This window comes from Stigmatopora nigra, chromosome 4 (assembly GCF_051989575.1).
Source record: "Stigmatopora nigra isolate UIUO_SnigA chromosome 4, RoL_Snig_1.1, whole genome shotgun sequence".
In the NCBI taxonomy this organism is placed as follows: domain Eukaryota; kingdom Metazoa; phylum Chordata; class Actinopteri; order Syngnathiformes; family Syngnathidae; genus Stigmatopora; species Stigmatopora nigra.
In genome coordinates this window covers 5706701-5724777 of record NC_135511.1, presented here as the reverse complement: position 1 = coordinate 5724777, position 18077 = coordinate 5706701, and the positions used below count along the sequence as shown (strand labels likewise).

The following is an 18077-nucleotide window of genomic DNA, read 5'->3' as shown; positions in this document are numbered from 1 at the left end:
CACAAAATAAAAACTCATATTGTTAAACACTCTTAACTTTTTTTTCTGCCATTGATGGCGAAAGCTGTCCAAACCACTTAACCTGGGAAAGGCTGGCAATGATTAAGTGATCAATGCCAATAAATAATGGTGCTTCTCTATTCATGAGTAACTACACATTCTGCAAATATTCAATTGTACATATACCTGGGCTGGCAGCAGACGAGTTAATCATATTTGAATTGTATTATAGTGTTTCTTTATCTATCACCCAAATTCCAGAAAAAAATATTTCTCAGTTTAAAATTGAATGGTGTTAGTTTCAGTGTACATAAATGGTTATTAACCTATACTTGCCCTCCAATTGGCTACCATCCAGAACCACTTCTTGTCCAAAGTCACATAGGAATAAAAAACATTAGCACAATGAAGAAATATTCATTTCAATAAAGTAAGATAGAGAATGTTGTTTCAGAGCCACATATCATAGTATTGTTCATGTCATGTGCATGTTTTATAAAACATCGCCCACTACTTTGTAAAGGTTCAGAGCCAATCTTGAGCAAAACAAAATCCAAATGTCACTTTCCTGTCTACTTTACATCCATATCGTTACATGCTATGTATTACTGCCTATTGCCTTATTTCCAGGCAAACCTAAGTGCCGGGCACGACTCTGCGACACACAAGAGAGGAACCTTGCGTGCCTGTGTGCCTCTGTTTATATGTGCGTTGTGTGTACCGTGGGGGCAGGGGCATTGCTTTCACAGCCCATCACCTTCACTTCCACACCCAATTTGTCATGAATGTCACGCGTCAGGATGAAAGCTGGGGAAGTCGGCATGAGAAAATGGCTACTTCTACAAGACGATTAGAAAAACAGAAGGGGACGCCAGCTCTGGAAAAGTTGTCAGCAGAATAGTCATAATAAGTGGAAACAAGAATGTCTTTTACTTTTAAATTGCAAATCTAATTCTTGAAACTTCTTGTTTATTTGGTCGAGACGCGACAACAATCGACACTAAGTTGATGGCGACGCTAAGCGAGTGGGTGTGGTAGGTGATATGGCTGCCAAGGCTGTGACTCTGAATGATGAGCTGTGCGGTTGGTACAGGGCATCTATAAACATCTGCCCCACTCTTGAGTGACAGGTCATTAGTAGTTTAATCAGATTTTTTCTCTAGCGCCGGTTGTGATTATTGGTTCATACTACCCGATGCCACTGCCCCCCACAACGATTCTGCATGTAATTACAGCTGTTGATGGCTCCCTCTGCATTTATTTTTCCCCCCCCAATCGCGTTTAGCTAACACACATGCCATGTGAAACACGCATGTATTGTGGCGGTTATAATTATTTCCTCTATAAGAAAGGGTAGAACAAAGAGCACTATAATGACCTCTCACTATGATTAATATCTCCAGACCTGATGTGGAAAGCGCCACAAAGAAGCACAAGAAGTGCTGGATCTTTGTGTCCTCTGCACGCGCATTTCCATTCCGTTGCTTTTGTGTTGGCCTAAGCCGGGTGTTCCAAAAAGCCATTACAGACTGGTAATGCCTGTAGCTGGAGGATTTTGGATTATTGCCGTCTATGTTAGTGGTAAACTCGGAACTGTCATTGACATCTTCACAGGTCAAATCCGCCAATATTATAGCCTTTCAACTAGCTGACCTCAACAAGCCAGAGAATTATAATGCAGTGATTTTAACCTGCGATAGTATAAATTAAGGGTTTGAGAGAAATTATTTTGCTACTGTTTATTGAGTCACTAATTACCAAGCAGGGTGACGTTTTCCTTGGTGAGATTTTTTTTATTTTTTTTGTTCTCATGGATGTTCTCCCCGGGCTTGCTGGGGTTTCCTCCAAGTACTTTGGTTTCCTCCCACTTTCTCTAAAAACATGCATGGTAGGCTGGTTGAACACTTTAAATTGCTCCTTGGTATTCGTGGATGGTTGTCTGTCTCTTCTTGCCTTCTAATTGTCTGCCCACCAATTCAGAGTGTCCCCCACTTAGTGTCCAAAGTCAGCAGGGTTAAGCACCAGAGCCCCCTCCCCACCTCACAACCACCATTTCCACGACCCATGTGAGGATAAGTGATTCAGAAAATGAATGAAATTACATTATGGTTGTTTACCGCTTGATAATGAAATGTGATTATGTTGTCCATACATAAAAATAATTTGTTATTAGCACAATTCAAACATTTTCACCTTTTAAAATTCCTTCCTTACTGAACAATATGCTTCTGTTGTATAGTGCAAAGGTGGGCTTCCAGTTGGATAACCACCAATTGGCTATAAAGTAACTTATTATTTAAAAAAAATGTCTTCGTCCATCCAAGAGACAACTGAATGCCAAACTGGCTAAAGTTATATCTATTGTCTGATTGACATCTGATTTACTTTGCTACTACTATATTCTCATTGAGCATTGTGTGAAATGAGGTAGGAGGTTGGATGGCAGAGGTTTCAATCTGATTAAATCTACCCTCTACCGAGATGGGCTCTCAACAGACACACAAGAAGACAAGGGGATGAGCCCTTAGAGCCGGAACCCTGGAGACAAAAAGAATAAGATGTAGTAACAGAAACCAACAATTCAGGGCGACAAAAGAAAGCGATATGGCCATGTTGAATTGAAGAGGATCTATCTGCTCTTTAGAAGTTGGATGGGGAATAAGCATGAAGTGAAGCGAGGCTAAAGAGACATCTAGAAACATCTGAGTAAGCCATAAAGTATGATGGTATGAAAGCGGCAGTCTTTTTTTCATCTTTTCATGGGATGACTTAATTTGCACAGGAAAAGCCTGGCTCCCTCTGAAGAGCTTCCTCATGCTTCTTTTTGCTTTTTTTCTCCTCCTCTTTGGCTCTCTTTAGACCGCAGTGTGACCTTCATCGGCGTTCCACCTGCAGGAAGCCATGTTTGATTCTCTGTCCGCCGAGACGGCCGCTTGACAGCAGAATGGTGTCATAGGACCAAGTGGAGGAATTTCTCTTTCTCTGTCATCATTAAGGGGCTTCCCCCTATGGTGAGGGGGATGAAAAGTACGATTTAATGTTCTCTGGAGAGTGGCAGCAGAAGAAAAGCTCAAAGCCCCGCATGCTGCTTTCTGAGTGGGTCACTCCAGCCCTCGCAGCGAATGGGATGTCCCTGTGGAATTTGCCATAGACTGGCCTGAAAGGATGAGGATTAAGACTCTTTTAGGCTTGGAAATGTAACAAAAGGAGCACTTTTATGATGTAGCAGCATAAAATGAGAGGGGGGGCATTTTGTCACTGATTACAAAACATCGTTGAAACAGGCAGCCCGGCGCCGCACATAAGGCAAGCCCAGTGGGTTTAAATGGCTGGTACAAAATGACTTGTCTCCATCGACGACGGACGGCCCTCGTTTAAGGGAGACTATTGGTTTGTTTCTATTTGCGCCTATCGCTCCTCCCTCTTTGCCCTCCCTCTCGCACACTCATTCCCTCCTCTCCGTCTGCTATCAACGCCGCGCTGAATGTGGCAAACGAGTCCCAGCGAAAGTTGGGCAGAGTGAGAAGGTAATTAGCATCCCCTCAGGCGTGGCTAAGACAGAATAGGAGGCACTAGTGTATAGCTGCCGTGTGAATGGGAACACCATGCTTGATTTCAGAGGCAATCGTGACCAGATGCTGTGACTGTGCACAAGGCCACCTCACTAGCAAATAGAAATTGGTGCTTGGTGTTAAATATGCGAGTTGGGTGTGAAATTCTTACTCCTTGTTGTTGCACTGCAGGCCTTTGAAACAAACAACTTCCTACTAGTCACGCTAAATTAAAATTTTAAGTAGCGCTAACTCTATTTCTTAAATTCTATTGAAACAGAGATTTTCAGTATCCCTAACTCATTTTATCAAGTTCATGGTGAGAACCTGACAGCCAGACAGCTAGTTTAGTTAAATTTACAACGCACTCTGCTGTATTTGTCTTTAATTCCTGCTTGTTTTAATGTATTTTACATTTGGTTAAACGGAAGCATGTTTATTTAAAATCTTTGTTTTCAACCACTTAAATTCACTTCACTTATAATGATTCCATACTACGTAATTGAAGTCCAGTTTACTTTTATTTAATTCCCATCATATCTTGATTAAGTGAAATTGGTTGGCTTGTAAATTCAAGTTCTAACAAATGTAACATTTACCACAAATGTAGTAATTGTGTACACAGTTCATTCCCAGACCAACTCAAAGGAAGTTATGGAGTTGGCTATCAATTTCATACCACTGTAAAATGAATTTTGATTTAGTCTCTAAAATAATTACTTCAACATAAATAATTATTCTTTTATTCACTTAAATCCATTCCACTCAATCATAACCTGGGTCTCAGCATAATCTTCTGAGTGGCCATTGAACACTAAAGGGGGAGCTTAGCCGTGATGCAGCCTTTCTGCAGCCCTGATAGAGGGAGCTCTTCTCAAGGCCCCCTCCAAATCCCTGCTTGCACCCGCCAACAAATGAGTTTCCCCGCTTGCACCTCCATCACAGGCAGTGAGAAACCTCTAGAGGTCAGAGGTCAAGGGTCAAGAAGAGGGGCGGGCCTTTTTATTGACATTCTCGCAGGAACCACAAATGGAACATATTTGTGCATGTGTAACAGTTTGTTTATATCAGAGGGGTTCAAAATCCATATATTTGATTCACTAGAGGGATATTTTGTGTGTAGTGTGCTTTCAATATATACACGCGTAGTTGCATGTATAGCTTGTAAATTCTTATCTGTATATCTACTCCTTTGGGAGATAGGGGGTTGAGGGGCTGGCTGCCGAGTTGCTAAGTAGGTAGAGAAGTTTGGGGGGTCGCACGCTGTGATATGGAGCCCTTAAAAGGCCTCTGGAGGGAGTGTAATATCAAGAGCAGGATTACTTCCCAATCCTTTTCACTCGCCCGGCTCTCCAATTTGCCCCTCCTTGTGCCCCACATTATTTAAATCTCTTTCTTTCTCAAAAAAATTAAAATAAAATAATAATAATACATTCTCATGTTTTTTGGACAAATGTATTGACTGTGTGGTGAGTCAGTGGAACATTTTCTCCCAATCACATCTAATATGACAAGCCAATTCATAAATTAAAAATTGTTTTGAAAATCAAGAAATTGAATATATATATGTAATAGTTCAAATCCTAATTATATCTCACATGGAATTGTGCACATTTATATAGACCCCAGAAAGTGGCATGATTCCTACAAAACTCCTACATATTCAGACTGTGCTAAATTATTTTTTTCCGCACACTGAAGCCAGTAACAAAGTGAAAAGGAACGTTTGTGGGGGATGGAATTTAGCGCTGCACACAGACTGTTCTCTCTGACCTCAGTGTTCCCACATCAAAGGGTCTCCCCAGCCCACTTCCCTGGGCGCAAGCTGAAAGGAGGTCTTTAGTGCGAAGGGTTGTGTTGTGCTAAAAGCTCCAGGCTGCAAGCTTCAATGCAGCCAGCACAGCAACACTCAATGGCAGCGCCAGATTAAAAACACAGAGTGGGCTTGATGGATTTATGTGCATTGTCTCTATATATTCGCTTAATTTCTGCAATCTTCCCTTACGTATGACCTCTTCCTCACACTTTAATGCCTATGTTTTTTTCTGTTCATCTTAACCAGTGGTCCCCCAACTATTCTAGAAATGGCTGCTTTGGGTGTAGGTTTTCCTTCCCACCTGTAAGAGGAAACCTTTCCACCAATCTGGTATCCTAGAAGTGCAATAAGAGAATTGCAGTCAGGTGCTTATTTTTCTCAACAGAAACATCATTGGTTAAACTGTTTGTGGTGGATCAGTTGGAACAAAAACCTGCACCCACAATGAGATGAGAGAATTTGCTTGTTTTCGTAGTTTGCTTGTCCCAACCTTCCTGCGTTGAGTTTGCATGTTATCCCAGTGACAGCATGGGTTTTCTCCAGGTACTCTGGTTTCCTCCCGCCTCCCAAAACCATGGATGCTAGGCTAGTTGAAAACTCTAAATTGCCCCTTGGTATGATCGCGACAAGTTGTGCATCTCCTTGTGCCTTGCGATTGGCTTACAACCAATTCACGGTGTCCCCGCTTACTCCCCAATGTTTACAGGGATAGGCTACAGCACACCCACGATCATCTTTTCACCCTACCACTAATTGTGTTGAGGGTTTTGGACACGTTTGCCCATAGGGACAATCTCATTATTACTTTTCTTAATATTGGTATGAGTTCTCTTAATATTGGTATGAGTTTACACTCTTCGCAGCACAACTAATGCCTGGTTTTCCTGCTAATATTTTAGATTTCAGCACATTCTTCTTACATTTAAATCCAAGAGGATTTGTAATTTTGCACAGAGCTCCCCCTGAACCTTTGTGAGAAAGTACATCCGCATGTTTTGAGAGTATTTGCTTGTGTTCTCAAGCCTAGCCAAAGACACACACACACTCTCACACACACACACACACACACACACACACACACACACACACATGCATGCATACACCAAAAGATAGACACAGCCACTGACCTCTGAGATGTCCCTGATCTTCAAACACAACAGAGCATCAGTCAGCTCATGTCTGCCTTTTATGTCGGAACTTTTTGTCGTCAAGATTTTTCAACTCCTAAGTATTCTTATAGGCGTTTGCTCTGTTTGGCAAAGCCTGGAGAGCATAGGTCATATTTAGTTTATCTCTGAGCTTGCCTCACACATCAAGAATGCAATATATCCCAAAGAGATAGAGATGGCTAATGTATGTAAATCCAAATTGTTGTATCTCTGGCACTTATTTATGCCACTTTTTTATTTTTTTTAATGGAAATCGTTGCATTTCAACTTCTACTGAGATGACTATTAGACATTTCCTGGCAGTAGGAAGGAGCCGCCCGCGATCCAGCCAGCTCACCGCTTTGGAAACGTCAACGCGGCAGAGCACATAATCATGTTTATTTGGTCGAGTTCCCAAAATGAGCGTTCTCGTAATTAATAAACAAATTACAAAATAATATACAAAAAATTCTTCTGCATAAAAGTTCATCAATTACAAGGATTAGTCGACCGAGAAGCATGTAATTTACACTGAGACATTTATAGGGCAACGATTATGCCACCTTACCCATAAGCCTTTATTGTGATGAAATTTTGAGCAATAAAGCACCTTCCAGTTCCCCTGACAAATCCTCTACTCCTACACAAAATCGGAAGGTGATGCATTTAGCAGTTCATCGCTAATTGATAAAGCTGTGTGACGAATGAATTGCCCTCCACACATTTAGTGTGTGCCCTCTAGGGTGGAAAGTCAGGAAATTAGCAGCCATAAAAGCCAGGCATCAAATATTGGATTGGATTGGATGACTTTATTCATCCCGTACTCAGAAAATTTCTTTGTGTTATATATTATATATATATAATATATGTTATATATTATATATATAATATTATGGGTAAATTCAGCATGCTACAATCAAGACATTCTTTGTGATTTTTTTCCTCAACTCCTTTTCCTTGGTCAGGAAATATGAATGCCGTAATGAAACACAAACTACCCAAACTGTGTTCATACAAATCAACAATAAAGCATAGTTAGACATCTTTCTTTTCCCTTCTGTGCATTCATATCTCTGAATGACTATCTTGAATATTTATCAAGCACGTACTAAGAAGTTCAAAGCACCTCCGTATTTGGTAGAGAAGGCACTCTTCTTAAGTATTTGAAATGAAGCCACAAAATAGAGACATTTTATAAAATTACTCATCACCCTTAAACTATCCACCCACATGTTTAATCTCCTCTTCCTTTTCATATTATAAAATATCCTACAAGCCTGATATTGATTATTTCATTCATTCCTGTGTTATCTTGAACACCAACATACTGACCAACAATCATGGAACTGAATTTAAAATCATTGTCTTCTTTATGTTTCACCTTCTGGCAGAGGAAATTTTCACTTGGTATTCATTCAAAACTGAATGCTTGCTCATCTTTCCAGCAAAGAATTGGCTACAACGTCGGCCTGACATTTATGGGGTCGGGGGTTTGATCCCATGTTGGTCCTCCCTGTAGTTTGCATGTTCTGTCCAGGCTTGCATGGGTTTTCTCCATGTACTTTGGTTTCCTCCCACATCCCAAAATCATGCATGGTAGGCTGGTCGAACACTCTACATAGATAGCCCCTTGTGAAGATAAGCACTTCACAAAATGAATGAATGAATGCTCATCTTTCAATGCCCTTGATAATGCAAGAGCTCAAATCCATTTTGAATATGACTGGCTGTAATCATTTGCTGTCAAAATTGGTTAATTTTTTAGCACCAACAAAGGCAGACAATAAGTTAAATAAGTGTGGAATAACTCATAATAATAATAATAATAATTACAAATATTATTAACAAAAATTGCATGTGCCCAAGATTGAAACCTACATTGTCTTAGCCGGTGTTCTGAGTCCTCCTTTGCGTCTTTCCCAACACTTTATTTCTCGTAATCTTCTGATAGAACCCATGGATTAGGTATAGCATCAAACGCTAAGTAGGTTTCTGGCTCTCTTACCTGGGAATTTGCATGAGACCTTCTCGTCTCACTCAACAAATGGAGGGAGGTGGGGTGGGGGGGGTGGGGGTTCTACATTGATAGGATGCAGATGCAAAGGAAATCTCCATGTCTCTCCTTTGATATGTATATTTCCAACCACTTTCAAATCGGATATTTTTATCCTTCCCTTCTTCACCACTGCCACTCGCTACAGTGTGCCTTCTACCGAGGATCAGTTTGTGTCTTAACACCGTTTTGCAACACCGGAGATGACACATGTACTGTAGCTTTGATATTCTCTACACTAGTATTTTCACATACTTGTCATTTCTTGCCATTTCATAGGCAGCTAAACTAAACTGTCTTATTTATGAGGGAAAATATTGTATATCTTGTTAATATTGTAGGTTCACTTTATTGGTGTTTTTGTGACAATATCATCAAAGCCAAGTTGTTTCTATAACTTACGTGTGTCTTTTTTCTATGCATTATTTTGGATTGTGCGATGTATACCCCAGAGCAACAAAGTACAGCAAAGTGTTGCTCGCTAAAATAATATATATCTTTTTTTTACCTTTGAAAATAAATGTGATTTAAAAATAAAGAAAAAATGAGACTATTTTATGTTCTTTTACATTTATTTATTTATTGAGTATTTACTGTCCCCCTTTCATTAAAAAAATAATAAATGAAAAATATGTATAAGGCTGTTTACATATATTTGATGATAAATCTCAGCTGTGCATGGTCTCTACGCAAATCCTCAACTTCTAAAATATTTGTTGACTGATTAGATCATTGATTTGTTGTCATTTATTCGATCAAACATAACTGGCCTAACTACCTGATTTAATGGGCCTTCGATAGAAACTGCGAAGCAGCCTTGGTCTATAACCTAATTTCCCAGGTATTAATATTTCTATTTTTCTAAGGTTGATTAGCAGTGTAATCTGCCTGCCATCCATCACTGCCTCTTGAGCAGCTTGGAGTCCATATAGAGTGATGAGCTAATCTTTACACAAACCTGCTGTAAATGTCAACAAAACATCCCCTTGGGTGTCCATGTTTTCTTTTTGTTTCCCTCTTTCTGTGATTGATGCCTTAAACCTTTTAAATGAACTGATACAGGTTCTTGATGTAAACTTCTACTGTATACACTGATGTGTCTGTACTTGTATATGATGCACAGTGAAGGGGCTTTGTGTGATTTCAGTTGTGGTGTGACGCCAGGACCTTCAAGTCCTTCTCTGCTGGCCTAAAAAATATCTGAATCACAGACTGATATTAATTATGTTTTATCCATGAATACTTATATTGTCAGTTGGCTTCCTTTCATTGATTTTCCTCCTGGTTGCACTGCTTCCAGATGTGTGTTTTCATATTCAAGCATTTAACCAATCACATTTCAGCCATTTTTTGTTGCCATGGTTAGACAGTCGCAGCTGTAGTTGGAATAGAGGTTTTATAGCCATTAAATAGTTTTTGAGGGTTGGATTGATTCAGACATAGCTAAAGGCGTCGCAAGAAAAGTCACGGACCGCCGCTGGATTTGAGACACCATAGTTGTGCCAGTTCTTGTGTATTCCAAATTGAGTTTAAGCTGTCTTCTCACAAGGTGTAATAAGCGCCTCCATTCGATTGTTACCATGGGTATTTCAATCCCGCGCCTGCACCCAAGACTCCATTCTGATAATTTATGATTCCCATAGTCCCCCTCAGCAGGGATTAATTTTGAATTATTTATGCTCTTATGCGCTCATAGAGCTGAAACATTTTAGTAGGTGTCAGACGCTCCGTCACAGGCGAGGCTAATGTGCTGACTAGCAGGGGAACTGATGGCACTCTCGTTATTTAAAGGCTTTTTTTCTTCTTATTTCCTTCATTGCTCTTGGGAGTCAAGGGCCAAAAGATGAAAACAATGTTTCTCCTTAAATAGAAATATACAATTCAGAGTGCTGGCGGTGATTTAGACTTGCGGCCCTGTCGGAGAGAGATTTGTAAGAAGTGTGGAGTTTGTGGAGGTTGTGATCAGCCTTTGGGTGGTTTATTTTGTCTGGGGAAATTCTCCTGTTGGTCACCTTTGGCGTATGCTGCCGTGTAAAAAAAAAAACATTTCCTATTATCATCCTACCTAAATATTTTCAGGGGAAGCATCTCAGTTATGTTCATTAATTCAGTAGTCATGGCTCATTGAAGCAAATTAATATGGTGACCTAATCTCACTCCCGATGCCTTCAAAAGAGCGTGCTGGCATCCCAGGTATTTCAAGTGTCTATTGGCTCCCCATTTGGGGAAAACAATTAATTATTTACTGGAGTGTATTGTACTTATATCGAGTTCAAATTACTTAAACTGAAGTTCAATTCAGGTCAATTGATTCATTCCTAAACATTACGTCATACGCTTCTATTGCCTACTAGTTCATTCATTCATTCATTTTCTTTACCACTTATTTATTATTCACAAGGGTAGTTGGGGGTGGCAGAAGTTTATGCCATCTAACTACAGGCAGAAGCCACTGATGCCAGCCAATCACAACGCAGAAGGAGATGGACAACCATTGACACTCTCACTGATAACTAGGGACAATTTAGAGTTATCAAACAGCCTACCATGCATGTTCTAGGGATATGGGAGGAAACCGGAAAACCCGGTGAAAACCCATGCATGCCCGGGGAGAAAATGCAAACTCCACACAGGAAGGTTAGAGCCCACCGGGGATGGAATCCTTGATCTCAGAACTGTAAGGCGGACATGCTAACCACTTACTAGTCACAAACTCATTTAAATTCATAGCAGCAAAATAAAAAGATGCACATGATTGGATGTTTGTCATTGTCAGCGGCACTGAATTCTGTGTAGTTTTTGTTTCTTTTTTCCCTTTTTTGTGGTGTGATATTTGACAGAAGGCAACAACAGAGCCTTGTTTTTTTTATTTGTTACACGTCATGAGTCAAGCATTGAATTTTATTTACTTTCCACAAATGAAAAATGATGGATTTTTCAAACCTGGTGAAATGTAAGGTTAATTGTTCCTTGCAATTTGCACAATTTCTATAGTTAGTCATTTCTAATATCATTAGGCCAATTAGGCAAGTACAGCTTTTTTTTAATGCTGTGTGTAGGATGAATGACCAACCCATTGTGCCCTTATAAACAGTAGGCCACATAAATCAGGTAATACACTAACAACATGTTTTGCATAGAGCTAATTACTTGTGTTTTTAATTTGTCTGGTTCTATTTCTATGGCCCTCTCATGAGTAATGGATGATATGATTCATCCTAATTCTTGTTACGGATACTCCCCCTCATGTGCGCTAATTAAATAAGGTTTCTTTGAATGTGTAGAAAATATGAAAATGAATTTGGTATTAATTCTCAGTCTGCTTTTTTGGGGGGGGAGATGAAGTCAGCCTAGACAAAAACGCACCCACTCGGATCTGTAGTGCTGGGTCAGTGCTAAAGCCCTTATAACTCAAGCCAAGCTCTGTAATTGTGTTGGCAGCAGTATTGTCCTTGCCATAGGATCAGTGAGACTATTTCAGAGAAAGGTCCCCTTTCTCGCTGCCCAACAATGTCTAATAAATCCTGGGGTGGGGAACATTGATGCCGGGCACTGACTGTGACACAAAAGAGGGGAATTTGGGAAGAGGCTGCACAGGATAATGAACAGTATTTTAACTCGGCAGTTTAACCTTAGCGCCTGTCACCGCTGACCTTTCGCCAACCCCGACGAGAGTCCGATTTCTCCCGTATCTGTTTTTTTCCCCCTCCTCCCTCCTCTGTCTTGCCGTTCCCATCGCTTTTATTCTTGTGCTGACAGAGTACACTAGAGTAAAAAGCGAGGGAGTTGCGTGGCGGCAGGAGGGCGGAGGCAGCAGATTTGGGGCTGGGATGTGTAAGAAGTGTCAGTCCAAGACATTTACATGAAAAGCAGTTAGTAGTTGAAAGGCGAGCTGTTTCACAATCTGCCTGTACATTTTCTTCTTTTTTTGTTCCTTTTAGCCTTTCTCTCATGGCTAAGTCCTCCCTCCATCTCTTTTATTGCCACGGCCCATGCCTGGCGAATTGATGTGAGAGCAAGGGCGACCCCCACATGTCTGCCCCAGACTGGGAGGTGTTATTGTCTGTCACTGAGGCCTACACGACCATCATCCAGCTTGACCTTTATACAACCTTTTGGCGTCACCTGGTGTTGACCTTGAAGGAATGTGGTTCCCTGCTCTTATTAGTGTCTTCCAACTAATCTTTTTCCTTCATTTTCTTCACTCCGATGCTTTTTCATTCATCCCCTCCGCCAATTTTACCCGGCTACACAGCAGACGGCACTAAGTGTAAATCAAGCTGCAACGTTTTCTTTAGCCGAGCCCTGATTAGTGCTGATGATGTTTCCAAAGAGGTGAGGGGGGGACAACTCGGAGGCCACCGCAGCTGCTCTCCCCTATTCACCACGTCCAGATTTATGTCTCTTTCTCCCCCACTCACACTCCTTTTTCTTGCACATTTCTAACATTATCAATATCGATCGTGGTGTGCACTTAGAACCTCTCTTTAACAATTGGCTCCTGCGGTTGATGTCGGCTATAATGGTGAGTGCTTGAGGAGTGAGAGGAGAGGGGAGGGTGATTTAAAACTCTTTCAAAGATTTATGTAATCCCGCATGAATAACCCACGGACATCATGAAATAGGAATTCTCTCTGCTTCATCACAGTAATAGTTGCCCACTTTTTTCCATTTTCACATCATCAAATCTTCCAGTCCTTGACTAAATGTTGTCTATGGATATTTCATTGGGTGCTGCGATGAGGTCACAGTTAAGATGCTGAGGCCTGAGGATGCAAGACGCCTCGTGATGTCTTGACCCTCTTCCGTTGATTCATGATGGCAGGAGTCTGCCAACAAGTTGATGGGCTTCAATCCATTCACTTCAATCACTTAATGAACTTGACAGTGGTCTGAAAAGGATACGGCTTTAGCAATAAATACCCAATCAACTATATTCGTTTCTATTAATGGTAAGACATGCCTTAGTGGCCAAGGATTTCTAAAAGTTAATAGAATCTACCTCACCCATGTTTTTTTTTAAGAAAAGGGATTGGCAATTAGGAGATTAATAGAGATTATGACCAGTGTTTGATCCATTTTAAGACGTTTTGGGTGTATGAAAAATAGGTATACTTTTCAAGCCATAGTACAACAGATCGTGTCAGTGCTTGTTTTGGCACACCACTACACATGGCCATTTTAAGCACTTACCTTTTACAGAGAAAGGAAGTTATATTTAGAATTTTCTTCACACTGACTTCACTAACAAGTGAAATCAAAACATGGCTGGTAGTGCTGAGATCGACCTTTTGAAATTTGAAATTGATGTGTTGTATGCTTTTTTGGCCTAAAAATTGAATTCTCTAGACTCACTATGGTTATCTCTTTACTAAACCCCTCCAAACCTTTTTTTTCCCGTGAGAAATCAGTAAAAGACTAAATTTGCCCCCAACAATGCATTATCCTTTTCAAAATAAGAAAGGTGTGGAAACAAGAAGCTGATCAGATTGAAAAATAATGGAATTAAATTTTCACACAGAGCAAGTAAAATGAGTTTTTCCACTGCATCTCCTTACACAACAATAATAATTGTGCATGGGTGACTAATTTGAAGACACTGCATGCTAAGTGTACAAATCCCCCTTTCTTCTCCTTGCTCCAGGCTTGAAGAGGAATAACACATAACCAATAAACAAAGGCAACACCAAGCTCATAAAATTAACATAGCAAATGACCTGAAGAAGAGGCTCGATAAATATTCCGATCTTATCATCTCGAAATACTGCAAGTCGTCTTTAGAGCAGCCAATGAAAACTCCCTCGTTAATCTTCCACACACTCAGATAAAACTTTTTACAGGAAACCATCTTTCCAACAACCCCACAGGGGTCGAGACAAGGGCGCTTTCTCCTCAACTTGATAGATATTATTTTGGGGAGATCTACGACTTTTTTTCAGAGAGCTACGCACTGACCTTGGATTGAAGCTCAATTTAGCTTTCTCCTCTCGTTTTGCATACCCTTGCTATTTGTAAAGTAGAAAGTACTGTCTGAAAGAGACACTGTTTTAAAGATGCTTCTCTAAACTCCATTCAAACATAGCTACAAACAGGCGTGTGTGTGGTTTGTGTGCAATGCGCCCACTCGTATTTTTTGGCACATTTGTACCGGATTTTTCCAGTCTGTCTTCAAAGGGGTTTGTGCGAGACAAAGTGTTGTTTTCCTGCAGAGCAAAATAGTCATGTAGATAGGTGTCGAGGAGGGATCAATCAGCCTTACCTTCCCTTCCTGCCATGTGCTGTGTTCTGTTGGCCTGTCATTCTTACAGTATGTGCTGCAGGTAGATAAACCACCATAATCCTGCTTGCCTGATTTTGCTGATGTGTTTTCTTTGGTATAAATGGAGTTGTTTTCTGTCCTGAGTGTGTATTATATTCATTGATACATCTTCTGTACCGCTTATCTTGTTCAGGTGTTTGTGAGCTAGACCCGATCCCAACTGATTTTGAGAAGACTAAGCCCATATATTGGTGGAATGTCAACCAATGGGCAGTTAAGCACTATACCAGAGAGAGGGTGTTTTTATGTCAGTCAGCAACCTGGTAGAACTAGACCCATAACCATTTTCCTAGCATGGAAATTATTGATATCATCAGTGTATGTCCTATACAGGCTGTGAGCCAGTGGGGAATGATATCGTCAATTGTCATCATTAGCATCCACAGGACACAAGGGTCATTGTAATCCCATAACATCAAGGGCAATGGGGCGTTGGATTTGGAAGAACTAATGAGGGCCCAATTTTCAAATGGTTTTTATTTTTTAGGAATGACAATCTACTTACAGCCTGGATCATACCTACTACATAATATGGTTTGTTATAAGCCAAACCGTTTGTAAACATGTCCGAATTTTATTGAGATAAGAACATTTGAGTGGAGAAAATCCCTCACTTTATGTCCGCAAGATATCCACCACTTACTTGCACAACTTAAGACACAAGCAGAAATTATTCATGGTATATTAGAAACAAAGAAACAGAATGTGAAAAAACAATCCAAAACAACTGAGACATCAAATTCAAAAGTATAGGAATTGTTATCACAAATATTAAACACAGCAACACCAAACTCAGGTTCACAGTGCTTCTTGATGTAGTGAGCTGGGATCATGCAGTCAACCTCCTACCAGTGGAACAAGGCGCTCCGCCAGGAGTCGACAGATGCTGAACAGCATCCCAAAAATCCAAGCTTCGTAAGCCCCCAGGGTACAGACACCCAGAAGAGGGTCCGGAGGCATACACTTAAAAGCTGCTGTATATGAATGTATTTTCAGTATAAAAAATAAATGTGTGGGTTTTCACAATAAACATGCAGATCCATGCTTACGTACATACACATTGTATATTTCCTCTTGCTTTTAGGGGAATATGCTTTAGACATACTATGGCTTCAGACTTCCTTATATGTCTCAGAAGACAGCAAGTTGACTCTGTCTCATTGTGACTTTGTTTGAACTCCTACCATACAACATGAGAAACTAATTTTTAGAGATTCTTAAGGGAATTATGTAAAAATTGTCACTTTGCAATATGAATGTATTTGCTGCAAAGATGACTTCTCATCCTTTGACTTGGTTTTGATCAAAGTATAACACTTTAGAATACCTGCTTTGGGTCCATGTTTCCAACATTAACATGTTCCATTTTACATTATTCCAGTTTGCTTATCTGTGTGAGAAACACTTTTACCCTTTTTTCAATTAAGAACAATTACTGGCAGTACTTTAATTCAATATGCATTGAACATCTATTGTTGTCAATGGCAACCAATTAATTCTCTGCAGTTACCAGTCATGAAGATTAAATAGGTAATTATAAGATATAATTCCTGCAATTGTAACATTGAAGTATGCATACATAATACATCACTTGTTAGCACAATGTTGACGTTTACTTTAAATTTACAGCCAATACACTTATTGTATCAAACTATGAGCTTTTTTACTTCTTCTCCAATATATCCATTAGTCACCACAAAGAAGACGATGTACTTGAGAAAAGAAGCAATGATATTTGGAGTAATGGGACATAACACAGGTGTAGCCTACCTTCTGCTGCTAATAAATGACGTCCTACCCCTTAAAGACAATTCTATTACCTCCCCAGTCATTTGTAATATATCTTTGTCAAGAAAATGGATATGCACACATGTTAGCAAATCAGGAGCCAAAGCACTATCAATAGCAGCTGATCTGGAGATTTATGCCACTACTTTGTGTTGCATATTGCCTTGTATACATTTTTTTCCCCCGAGACATAGGCAAGCCTTACTTCAGCTTCCAAGTAACTAGTTCTTAAGCGTGTAAGAAGTTGCTGACCATTTTAAAGCCAGATAATTTTTTCTCTTTTTTTCTCTTGGCACTATTTTTAGCATTGTTGACCTGCGTTGGACCGCAGGAATTAGATCATGATTTCTATAAGACTCAGCATATGTTGTCAATGTATTGAATTTCTCAAAGGAGTGAATCCCTCCACCACCTATTACGTCTGCTGTTGTTTACTTGCAAGTCAAACATATGGTTTGGATTGTTCTTTATCGTCCCATGTTCAATGTTTATTTTCTTTCACTGTCTTTCTTTCCTGTTGCCATTTTCAACTTCCCTGTGAGCCTGAAACTCAAGTCAAACAAAACAAGAGATGGGGGTGAGGGTCCCACCAGGAGCGAGGGGGATCAGTCCTTATATCACATGTGGGCCTAATCTGGAATAGACTTAAATGTACATGGATCACAGTTATATATGAAAAGGTGACGCTCAGTAATGGCGTCATTTGTGACTTGATATTAACGATTGCGAATTCACTGTATTAGAACATGAGCTTTACAATGAGAAACACGCTGGGGAAATAACCCAGCAATGTACTAATGATGTCATGATGTTATCAGCCACTTCATTAGGTTCACTTGTACAATCCAATAAGATCCAAAACAACAACTCTACCATAAAATTGTCTTTCATGTTATGATTAAGTTCAGTTTTGATGGATGCTATGAGGTGTGAGTTTAAAGACAGCATGATTATGTTGTGGGCGGCCTGGCGTATAAGTTTTTAGCGCGTCAGCATCACAGTGCGACACATGGGTTCAAATCCAGGTCGGGCTACCTGTGTAGAGTTTGCCTGTTCTCCTCGGGCCTGTGTGGGTTTTCTCCGGGTACTCCGGTTTCCTCCCACATTCCAAAAACATCCATGCTTGGCTGATTGGACAGGTATTGGTGTGAGCCTGAATGGTTATTTGTCTCTTTGTGCCCTGCGATTGGCTGGCCACTAATTCATTGTGGCCCCCGCCTTTGGCCCGAAGTCAGCTCTGCGACCCTAGTGAGGATAAAGCGATTCAGAAATAGAACGAATGAATCAACGTAATTGTCCACTAAGATTATGCTATTTTTACATGAACATTATGCATATCAGTGACAAAGTGAAACAAAAGTTTATAACAACACCCGTGTTACAATAATAGAACCAATGTTTC

General features: G+C 40.2%; 1 long non-coding RNA gene across 6 annotated transcripts in view; it reads left to right on the top strand.

Annotated features, from left to right (window-relative positions):
- LOC144195663 (uncharacterized) overlaps nt 1-18077 on the top strand; it is a 131730-nt gene that overhangs the window by 96820 nt on the left and 16833 nt on the right. The window contains exon 8 of one of the 6 annotated variants that reach the window (XR_013326127.1): nt 2860-8539. The exons of the other annotated variants lie outside the window; for them this stretch is intronic. This is a non-coding gene — a long non-coding RNA (uncharacterized LOC144195663). Of the gene's footprint in view, nt 1-2859; nt 8540-18077 lie in introns of those variants that run through there. 6 annotated transcript variants of the gene reach the window in all.